Source organism: Anolis carolinensis, chromosome 3, assembly GCF_035594765.1.
Source record: "Anolis carolinensis isolate JA03-04 chromosome 3, rAnoCar3.1.pri, whole genome shotgun sequence".
Taxonomy (NCBI): Eukaryota; Metazoa; Chordata; class Lepidosauria; order Squamata; family Dactyloidae; genus Anolis; species Anolis carolinensis.
Window position 1 is genome coordinate 211,453,296 of NC_085843.1, and position 11,718 is coordinate 211,465,013.

The window sequence follows — 11,718 nt, forward strand, 5'->3', positions numbered from 1 at the left end:
TGGCTTGCCAAATTTAAAGAATTTGAGAGAGTATCAGGATTAAAAATCAATTTAGATAAAACTATGATTTTAACAAAAAACATGACGAAAACCAGACAAAAAGAATTGACAGAACTAACAGGTATCCAAGTTAAAAAAAAAATCAAATACTTGGGAATAATATTAACTGCTAAAAACTCCCAGCTCCTAGAAAATAATTACGACTCCAAATGGAAGGAAATCAAAAAAGATTTAGAAAAGTGGAAACACCTAAAATTATCATTACTAGGGAGGGTAGCTGCAATAAAAATGACTATATTGCCAAAAATGATTTTTCTCTTCCAGAATATCCCAATTATAAGAAACTCGTTAAGATTTAAAAGATGGAATAAAGATTTGAGCAAATTTATATGGATGGGGAAGAAACCAAGAATCAAAAGAATATATTTGATGGATGAGAAAAACAGGGGGGGGCTAGGCTTCCCAAGTCTACAACTTTATCATGATGCCTGCGGACTATTGTGGGTTAAAGATTGGGCTACTCTCCAAAAAACAAAAATCACAGCGCTAGAAGGGGCAGATTTAAGATCAGGGTGGCACGCATATTTATGGTATAATAAGAAGTTAATAGAAAAAAATTTTGGGAATCATTTTATTCGTTCATCTTTACTAAAAATGTGGGACAAATATAAGAAGAGACTATATTTGAAAACTCCGTTATGGATATCCCCGCTAGAGGCGTGCCAGAGAAGGGAATTGGGTACGGAGAACTGGCCAAGGTACAAAGATATAGTAGTTAGGGAAAACAACACCTATAAGTTGAAAAGCCAGGAAGAAATAACTGCTGAATTCAAAAATGTCGGCTGGTTCCAGTACCTACAACTAAAAGATTACTACAATAAAGATAAAAAACTAGGATTTGAAGGAAAAGAGAGTTTTTGGGACAAAATAATGCAATCGGAAAAGAAGACAATATCCAAAATTTACAAAAAATTACTGGAATGGGAAACAGAAACAGAACCAGTTAAAACGTGCATGACAGAATGGGCAAAAAATATTGGGAAACCGATACAATTGGCAGAATGGGAAAAAAGTTGGAATATCAGACTCAAACTCACATATGCCACAGATATGAAAGAAAATTGGATAAAAATGTTTTACAGATGGTACTGGACCCCACAAAAAATTGCAAAATTTTACAATAAAACATCAAATAAATGCTGGAAGTGTGGGGAGGAAGTAGGGACCTTTTTCCACTGCTGGTGGACATGTAAAAAGGCGAGGTCATACTGGAAAGAAGTTCACCAAATAATTCAAAAGATACTGCAGATTAGAATTGATCTAGACCCGAAACACTTCCTCCTGGGGATGTTAAACATAGAAAAAGATAGAAACAAAGAGATCCTTTTTAACTATCTCACCACTGCAGCGAGAATGAACTTTGCCAAAATGTGGAAAGATAAAGAAACACCTGATGTAAACTGTTGGTTAACAAAGATCTGGGATGTGATGAATATGGATAAATTAACTTACCTGCTGCATAATAACCAAGGGAGACCGAAAAAACAGACAAATTGGGAGTTGGTAATAAACTATTTGAAAGAAACAAAGTATAAGGTAATTATCTAAAAAGGAAGAGAGTCTCATAATGGGAAAACATGTACATAGATGGAAGTACACATAATAAGGCCACCAGAAGGAAAAGGTCGAGGGGAAAATTTGTGTGACTTATGATTGTTTAAGACACTGTGCGAAGATGGAAGTCAATTTTAATCGAAACCTGTATAACTGTCTTTGTATATCTTCATGGTCTTTGTTTTTTCTCCCCTTTCTTTTTTTTTTTTTTTTTTTTCTCTTATATATACACAGATTTCTCTTTCTTTTTTTTTCTTTTCTTTACTCTCCCTCACTACGCCCGACACCCCCCTGTACCCTCCCCCCCCCGTGCTATCCTTTTAGTTGTGTGGTTTTACTTATATGTTGAAAGCATCAATAAAAATCATTGAAACACTAAGGATTAGCAATTTCTAGAGTTAATTGCTTTCTGTCTATGGGCTCAAAAGTTGGTTGGACTAACAAGAGTTGGCCAAGAAAATTATGTTGACAAGTGTGACATACAATGGCACTCACCTTCCTTGAACCCAAAGTTCATAATCAAATTATATCAAATTATAAACAACTAGCTGTGCCCGGCCACGCGTTGCTGTGGCGTTGTCTGGTGGTGTTGGTGAGAAATTGTTGAGGTACTGGTGGTATTGAATGTCTGTTGTATGGTTGTCTTTATGTTTAGTATGCACACTGAAGTGGATTATATGGCAGTGTGGAGTCAAGATAATCCAGTTCAAAGCAGATAATATAAGATTCTAAATGGGTTATATAGCTGTGTGGAAGGGCCTTGAGTCTACACTGCCATATAATCCAGTTAAAATCTGATAATCTGTGGAAGAGTCCTAAGTGAGGCCAAACTGTGCCTGTCCCCTGGGCTGAGTAGGTTGCTAGGAGACCAAGTGGGCGGAGCTTAGCCTTCTAACTGGCAGCAATTGGATAAAAACTATTATTCCTCTCCCTGTAATTAGGACTTTATTTTTCTTTTCTTTTTGTTGTATCAACCTAGAGCCATGAATGATGGGTTGTGTTGTCAAATTTCAAGGTTGGGGGGCCTGTAGTTTTGTTTTGTCCGCTGCCCTGATGCCATCACTCTTTTGTATATATAGATTAAAACATATAAATACAATAAAACAGGTTAAAAACATACATAGGGCGAAGTTTTGATTTCCATACTTCAGTGTTTTCCCATAGTTATTTTTCAACTGCTAGCTCGAGTTCGAATTCTGTATTACCCTACTCCACGAATGCCTGTATGCAAAGCCAGGTCTTTAACATTTTACTGAAGACCAGGAGGGATGGGGTCAGTCTGATGTCACTGGGGAGGGAGTTCCACAACCAAGGGGCCACCACTGAGAAGGCCCCATCTCTCGTCCCCACCAGTCGAACTTGCGAAGGGGGTGGAACCAAGAGCAGGGCCTCCCCAGCAGATCTTAAAGCTCTAGTTGGCTCATAAAGGGAGAATCGTTTGGACAGGTAAGTTGGACCAGAGCCGTTTAACGTTTTATAGGCCAAAGACAGGACTTTGAATTGAGTCCGGTAGCAAACTCTGCTATTGCCTTACAATGTCATGATGCCTCTAATCAGTTGCCCTAGAAAGTATAACAACACTGAGAATGAATCCCACAACAAAGATCCACAGCTTTTCTATCTACTGAGTGATCAAATGAATTCTAAAGTAATATTGAACATTCATAGGGGATTTTTTCCCCCCTTGAGAAGATGAAAAGATACACTTGAGAAACATCTGGCCTGAGTTTTTACAGAAAATGAAAATCTCAGTGGAAAATGTAAAATGTTTATCTGTTTTTTAAAAAACTAGATTTCTTTTTTGCATGCATGAAAAGAATAGCTTCTCAGTCAGTGTTTTATATCATGAAATGAAAGGCATTGAAATGGGTAAGTCACACAATACAACTTGCCTCCACTTTGGCTGATTCTGCTTTATATTTGCCCTTGTGTATTTGAAAGTATGAAAAAAGACAAGCTGGTTGGAAATGTGTTAGAGGAGACACAAACAAAATTTCAATACCTGGCAAAAGGTCATGAGTTTCCATGAAAAGGGGCTTCTCTGGTTTTGATTCATAGGTTGCCATGTTAGAGGATGGGTAGCCAAGCCAGTACCCAGAAAAGACTGCAGAGATGGGTTGCCATAAGCAGAATCAATGGAAATTTGGTGCATGCAGTAGTTTAAATATTAGGGTTGAGATGCAATTATAATGCTGGCAGATCCAAAAAATACAGTCAGTGTACCTATACTGAATGAATCTCTAACTCTTATTAAGATCCACAAGGCCTATTTGCCAGTTACTGAAATTGGGTAAAAACTAAGATTGTGTAAAGAAATAGCAGAACTTGCAATTCAACAAAGAAACATTTCAAAACTTTGGCTGAAGGTGGACACACTTACAACCTTAACACGCCCCCCCTTTAAAACAATTATAATCCATTTAGGCAATGGAAAGTGATGGAGCCGATTCCACAATACAGGGGGGCTTCCTGTCATCACCCACCACAATTAAAATTATAACAGTCTCAAATAAGAAGACAGTCTGGATCATCTCAGGAGTTTAAGATTTGTGATATTCCATTTCCAAATTACCAAAAACACATGGGGTGGGAGCTGTCAATCGCCTGCATTTAATCGAACAGGATGACATGGGTAAATGGACTGTCCTGTGGGTTGTCTCCTAACCAGCAGTGAGTCCCCAGTACTCTGTCATAATACAGCTGCCTGATCCTTTTTGGTAATTTATTTGAAAAGTACTTTAAAAGTAAGAAATAGCACTACTTAGGAGATTGCTAGGGTTTTTTTTTTGTCTTTAATGTTAGAGTTCGATCCTTTACAATGACCAGGTTAGACACATTTTTAAAGGGGAGAGAGAGTGGGGAATCTACTCACTCATGAGATAAGGATGATAATGTATAGTAATTGGTAAACCAGCAAAATCAGACAACATGTGATAAGTTATGAATAGAGAACATAGTGATTGCAACGCTACAGGACTAAACACCATGTTTAGATAATGCTACTCCCCCCCCCCCCCCCCCCCACACACACAGTCTTATTCTCACACAGCTCAATGTGGTACACATTAAAATTATGCTTTTATCATTACACAATAACATAGAAAGCTGCTTTGTCAATCATATTTGGTCATGTCAACAGTCTGCAGCCTTTCTTCTAAGAGTAGTCAGAGGCAGTCCAGGATTTAACACTTAGGCAATTCAGTAAACAGGAGCCAGCAAGCCAAATTCCAATGTCCATTTCCAAGGGGTCAAAATACACATAAGTTTACCACAAGTCAAGTTTCTTTCTTTTTAACTTGTATTAAAGATTTTCAAAAAGTACATAAAGGTAAAAAGGAAACAGGTAAGAAGGGTGGACTGGCAGAGAGGGGAAACTAAAGGGGGGAGTGATGAAACTAAGGATTCTCAGGAAGAGGTGGAAGGAAAGGTGGGAAGGTATATGGAGGGGACTGTAGGGTTAAAAAGGGAAGGGGGATAGTTGTTATCTTCCAATTTTCCTCTTCGTGTTCAGTTGTCAGTCTTATCTATCCTCTTACTTCACTTCTCCTTTTCTCCACTTTTGTTGGGATTGTCTTCCCAATAGTTCTTTGCATAATTTATGTTATTATCCTCTTCCTTTCTGTGTTCATGTGGTCTTTAAATGGTTGCCAGTCCATTGTCCTTTTGGGTTTCCCCGGTGTCCTCGATATTAATTGGATCAATTTAACCATATCCATGATTTCAATAACTTTGATTAGCCAATTTTGTTTTGTAGGTAATTGTAGGTAACCTCCATTTTCTTGCAAATACTATTCTTGCCGCTGTTGTCAGGTAGTTGAAAAGTACTTCTGTATGCTGGTCTAGGTCGATGTCCTTGTCAGTTAGTCCTAGTAGGACATATTGAGGTTTCAATTGAAACCTCAAGTCCTGTTTCAATATCCAAGTCATAGTCCAGGGTTCAAAGTATAGTTCTAATGTCCAAACATCTTCCAAGATTCAAAGCTCATCCATTATCCACAAGTGTAGTCCAAAAGTTCCAAGGCATCAAGGATTCACAGCTGTAGCACCAAACAAAGTTTTCCTCCAGCAGTCAATTTTTCCAACCACCAGCCTTTTATGCAGCTCCTGATAAGAATGTGCAGTTGCTATTTCCTTCTTTCAGCCAATCAATTAGACCTTCACAGCTGGATGGCATTGACCCTGAACTGGAGTCATGTGGAGGGAGCCAATGCCTGTTCTTCCTCCTCCTCCTGATCCAATTTAGGTGCTTCTGTTGCTGGGATGGTCTAATCCTGCTCAGCCTTAGTAGTATCAGGCTGTTTCTCTTCCTGAGGCTCAAGTTCTGCTGCTGGGAGGAAACGCTCCTCCTTATCCTCCTTATGGTCCTGACAGGTCAATACATGCATTTCTTGAGTCATTCTGAGTGTAAGAGAAATTTAATATGTATGAACTACTAAAGATGAATGAGGAAAATATCATAACATTTATCTGTGTGCACTCAGTTTTGTCAGCTATGGGACTAACTACAGTAACTTGTTAATCTGTTCATAGATTCTTTTATCTGTCATTTTTTTCAAAATATTTTTTAATCGAGAAAGAGACAAAATAAAACACAAATTGTGTTGTCGAAGGCTTTCATGGCCGGGATCACAGGGTTGTTGTATGTCTTTCAGGCTGTGTGGCCATGTTCCAGAACTTCTGAAACATGGCCACACAGCCCGAAAGACATACAACAACCCTAAAAAAAACAAATTGTTTTTTAGATCTCTGCAATTATCAGAACTAAATAACTGGATACTATCCACTACAACTGTTAGCAAGCAAACAAGTAATCAACCAAAACCATACAAACTTCCCACTCTTTATCTGATAGTTATTATCCCTCATTAGTCTGTCCCCTTTAAATGATAATGTACAGTCACCTCTCTACATTTGTAGATTTTTTTGTGGATTTGATTACAAAAAGTTTTTTCTAGAATCTCTAAGTCCTCCAATGTAATTCTGTGCTCTGTTTCCAGTGGAAGATGACCATAGAGTCATGCTGGAGGACTTAGAAATTCTTTGCAGGGGAGAAAAATATCAATTTCTTTTTTCATGGGGGTCCTGTGCTTCTAAAAGCAGCGAATGTGGTGGGTTGGCTGTAATCACACGTCTACTTTAGGCAATTCTTTATTAATTCATGAAACTGTCAAAATTGTCTCAGTATTTGAAGGTTAGAATACAGTCCATGTTGCATTCCAATTCAGAGGTGGGCTTTTTTTCTTTTTTGGCTGTCTAAATTATAATAAATAATTTCAAAAACTATTAAGTAGTCTAGAGGCAAAATTGCAGAGGGATTGGGCTTTAGATGTGGATCCATTAAAAAAAAACCCAAACACACAGTTTAGTGTTTATGGGAGATTCTTCATGTCTCCAAATGCTCAGGGGAATAATTTGTTTATTATCCTGGATTTAGCTCAGTACCAATAAAAAGATGTTTGTGATGCAACACCAATGACATTTATTTTTAGGCGTGCACATAAGACACCGGTGCCAAAGTATTTAGTATAATGGGCTCCAGGACACACAGAGTGATCTCCTTCTAGTGTGGGCAAAGTTATGTTATTTCATGCTTTCTGTGTCAATGTTTGCTTTATATTTTTCCTTGCAGTTTAGGGGACTATGAAATACTCCTCAGCTTTCATACCATCTAATTTTGTTCATTCCTTCTAGTCTGCATGTCAGAATGTTTGGTATTTTGCCATTACAGCCATGGTATAATGATGTTTGGGAAATGCTACTATTTTCAAGTGCTGAATTTTGAAACAAACACTTGTGTGTGTGTGTTTCTTTAAAAAAAACATGGGCCAACTTTAGACCTTAAAAGTTTGCTTGTGTTTTTCTTTTTTTAAAAGAAATGTGTTAGTTTAAATAAAAGAATACCACATCTGTGAGAGTACTTTTCCAGTACTCTTTTCCAAACCGTTGTTTTTTTAAAAGTCTGTATAAGTCATAAAGCAAACATTTCATGACCATTAAGAATTTTTCATGAAGTTTATATATTTTTTTAAAAAATCATTTTGAAAATTGTATCATTAAATGTTTTTAATTATAGAGAAAATTCAATGAACAGAAAAAGGCAGCAACTGTGTCCTTCATGAGGTAATATACTGTAAGTGCTACCTTTATAAATATGTCTACCTGACTCTACAATCCTATACATACAAAAGATGAGACTAATTTTATTAAAAGAAATGAGACTATTCAGACTTACTTCTGAATAGATAGAGTCACAGAATCATAGAGTTAGAAGAGACCTGATTGGTCATTGAGACCTCCCAATTGATCAATGCAGCATCCCCAGCAAGTAGTGATCAAACCTTTTTTGAAGTCAGAGAAGTAGATCCCATCATGTTTCTAAGCAATTGGTCCCATGGCTGAACCACACTTACTCTCAAGAAGCTCCTTCTTCTAATGCTCAATTGAAATTTAGGCCTCTTCTTCACAGCTGCATAAAATTCCACATTACCTACTTTGAACTGGATTATATGGCATTGTGGACTCAGATAACCAAGTTCAGCAGATATTGTGGATGATCTGTCTTGACATTCTGGGTTTTATGGCTGTGTGGAAAGGTCCTTACTTTCTTGTAAGTTCCGACTATTAAACCTGGTACTACCCTCTGGTGTAGCAAGAGCTCCATCCTCTCTTTGATAGCTCTTGAAGTATTGAAATAAAGTAGTCATGCCACTCCTTGGTCTTCTCTTCACCTAGGTCAACATGCCCAGCTCCTTCAACCTTTCCTCATATGTTTTATTTTCCATACCTCTTATCATCCTTATTGTCCTTCTCTGAACCTGAACATTCTTAAGGATTGGGATTTATGTATCTCATGTTGCTTGGATTTCATTCTTCTTTCTCATGAAAAGGTTTCCACTCTTGTTTCATGTGACTCCTGAAAAACACAAAAATTTGGTTAATACCTTCAAATTCCTATATTGAATCCAGGTTACTTATGGGATCGCCTTCTCACCTTTAAACCATTCTGTATGCTCAGTTCTTCTTGGGAACATTTACTTCAACCAGACCCAAGCAGTCAACTGTAAACCAGAGAACCTTTTTTCAACCACCTCCAAATTGTGGAATTACCTGCCTGGTTAGCTAAGCAGATCAGGTTAAGAAAGGTCTGGTTAGTACTTGGAAGAAATACCATGTACTGTAGGCTATATTTCAGAGAAAGGCAACAGAAAACTACCTCTAAGGCCCCTTCCACACTGCCCTAAATCCCAGGATCTGATCCCAGATTATCTTCTTATTTCAGATTATATGACAGTGGAGACTCATATAATCCAGTTTAATGAAGATTATCTGAGATCATATCTGCAATATAAGGCGGTGTGGAAGGGCCTGAGTATTCCTTGCCTACAAAAGGAATATGGGCATCATGACTATCATAAATCAGCAGGCAACTTGAAGGCGTACACATCTTGTATTTATAAAGCTGGGATTTCTCTCATCTGCTTTTTTCTTTCCCCATCTATTTTCTTCAGGAAATATTTTAGGAGGAAGAAAATGAAGCAATTGTACCATTTATGTTCCCTAGTTGTGTTAGAAACCCTGCAATTGGATGCATCAAGATTCACTTGGTGGCTGACATGGCTGTGTCTCCCATTAACTGCAGTATTCGAAAGTAATGAACACTGCTTGTCTCATGCCTCTTACATACACAAATTGATTTTTAATAGTTTGCTCATCTGTTCACAAGTAATGGATGGCAGCAGCTGTATTCCAATGTGGTAATGAATCTACATTGGGTTGTGCAAGAATATTTTACAAGAATTGTCCAGGTTGTTGAGTGCTGCTGCTAAAATAGATTTAGTACCACAGATAAGTACTACAAAATGGTGCTGTAAACCCAGAGCTGCTGTAAACCTGAGAATGGGATCACCACCACAAAGCAATGAAACCATAGGGCATTGCTACTACTGATCAGGTCGAAATCAGGTATGGGATGGAGCCATCCAGATGATGTTACATTGGAAGGTCCTACAAACAACAGAGTAAGGAGGAATGTAAGTTGCAGTCCAGCATCTGGAAGATGCATGATTCCCACCTTTAGCCTAAATTCACTTGTGAATCTTAACTACAAGCAGACCCATTGAATCAATTACTGGATGGTTGTCATCATTTAAATATGTCACACTGAGTCAGTAAAGCAAACTTACCCATAACTGGCAACTTCATTTAGGCTATCAATATTAATTTTCTTATGCTTATATAGCATCCAGACATTTAAAACAACCCATAACTGACAAAGAGAAATAGTTATGCACACAAATTCATGCACACATTCTCTCTTCGTGATTTCTCTTTATATGGAAGAACATCCATATAAAGAATGAGTTTTTATAAAAACATCATATTCAGTAGACTTTCTTTCTGCTCAGGCTGAATGATTTCTGTTGGAAAAAATTAAATGCTACATAAGGTGTGGCTGTGTTTCATTCCTCTGATCTTTCCTCGAGGACTTTTTTTTTTAAGTCACAGATGTATTTTGTAATAAAAACACTTTTATGGCTATAATTCTGATCTCAACCACACTACTGCCATAACTGCCATTTACTTAAAATGAAGAAAGTCTGCTGGTAGAGTCAACAAACCGTATTTCACAATTCTAAGACCTGAAGCAACTTCGGGGGTTTTTTTTCATTGAAGGAAAAGAGAATGCTGCTATATTAAGGCTTCAGAAAGACTTTTAATTCAAGCTCTTTCAAGTTTGTTTAAACTATTGGCATATCTTATGGATTATAATTGCTAAGAACTTGGATCTTATTAAATTTCTTTCCATCATTTATTTTAACTTCCCCAACTCTCTCATTTACCATACTATTTTGGTAGGACTATAAAATCAGAAATGCATTTAGATTGCCCCATACACACCACTACTGTATTTGAAATGCTGCTCTGGAGTTGCTATGACTTGTACATATATACTTACAATCTCATTTGACAGGGCTTACTTTGGTGGCAGACGCCGGTTCAGATCTAGTTTCTCCACTGAGCCCATCAGCTCCCATTCCACAATGTAGATGAACTTCCAGCAGGGCAAACTATAGTAGAACCTGAGTATGCCACCACGGCTGCAACATGGAAAGCTTCCTGTGTTGCACCAGCAACAATTGTCGGAGGCCGGGAGATCAACACTTCCCCCATGGGATGGGGACTCCGGTGAGTTGGGCAATGCGGGGGATGGGGCAATGGGTTCCCCAAGCCCCCCGACAGGCACCATCGGATTCGCCAGTCTGTGGTGATTCTGGAGGCTTTTATGATAAAGTCCTTTGTAGATTTCAAGTGGATTTCTCCAGTCATGCTTTTAACACATATTCTAATTTCTTCTTTGAACAGGGGAAAATCTGGATCCAAGAGCAAAGAAATATGGCAAAAAACAAAAACAATACACCATGAAATCCTAAGCCACTAAGGATGGGGCAGTATCAACATGAAGTCTTCCAGCACTATTCGCTGTTGAGACTCCGAAACTAGTCCCAAGACCACTCCGGCTAGAGACTGTTGAGTTCTAGGATAGACGGTACACTAACAGAATCCCTATTCCCAGCTACCCACCTTTAGGTATACACACTCTACCTGGTTGATGGATGGATAGACTGCTGCAATTCTATCTCTGCCCCCACCTCCAAATCTCAAATATCACTGTACAGAAAACTGGGTAGGCAGTGCTGAGAAAGATTAACCCTTCCAGCATCATCCAACCAAGTCCCAGGCAGCAGCAACAAACAGCAAACTCTTCCTCCCTACAGCTTCCTGGTAGTCCTTGATAGTCCTCTCTCTCTGTTCTGGTTCTGTATGGCTGAAGTTCCTGCAGTCCTTCTTTTCTATCCCAGGCAAGAAAGGCAACTATGAGAAATATCTGCTGAGTACGGCTCTCAGTCCTGCAAATATGAGAGCCCCAGTGAGGTTTGTACTCAGCAATTAGCCCCTCTCCCAGGCCATACAATCTGCTTTTTGCACAAGTCCATGCCCAGCTCTCTGTAATCTGATCATGTCCATATTCGTATTCCCAGTTGTTGGTTGCTTAGTCTGATTTGATATAGTTTTAACACTGCTTGTATATTTTGTTGCTTTTAA

At 38.3% G+C, this 11,718-nt stretch overlaps 1 long non-coding RNA gene across 2 annotated transcripts; it reads right to left on the reverse strand.

Moving 5' to 3' along the window:
• Positions 1 to 4,390: 4,390 nt before the first annotated feature.
• On the reverse strand, positions 4,391 to 10,703 carry LOC134297744 (uncharacterized). 2 transcript variants are annotated; one of them, XR_010004607.1, is made up of 3 exons: positions 10,593 to 10,703; positions 8,399 to 8,527; positions 4,391 to 6,012 (listed from the first exon to the last, which is right to left on the reverse strand). It is a non-coding gene; the product is annotated as an uncharacterized LOC134297744 (long non-coding RNA). The 2 variants fall into 2 exon arrangements; XR_010004606.1 differs by having other exon boundaries at positions 10,571 to 10,657.
• Positions 10,704 to 11,718: the final 1,015 nt, after the last annotated feature.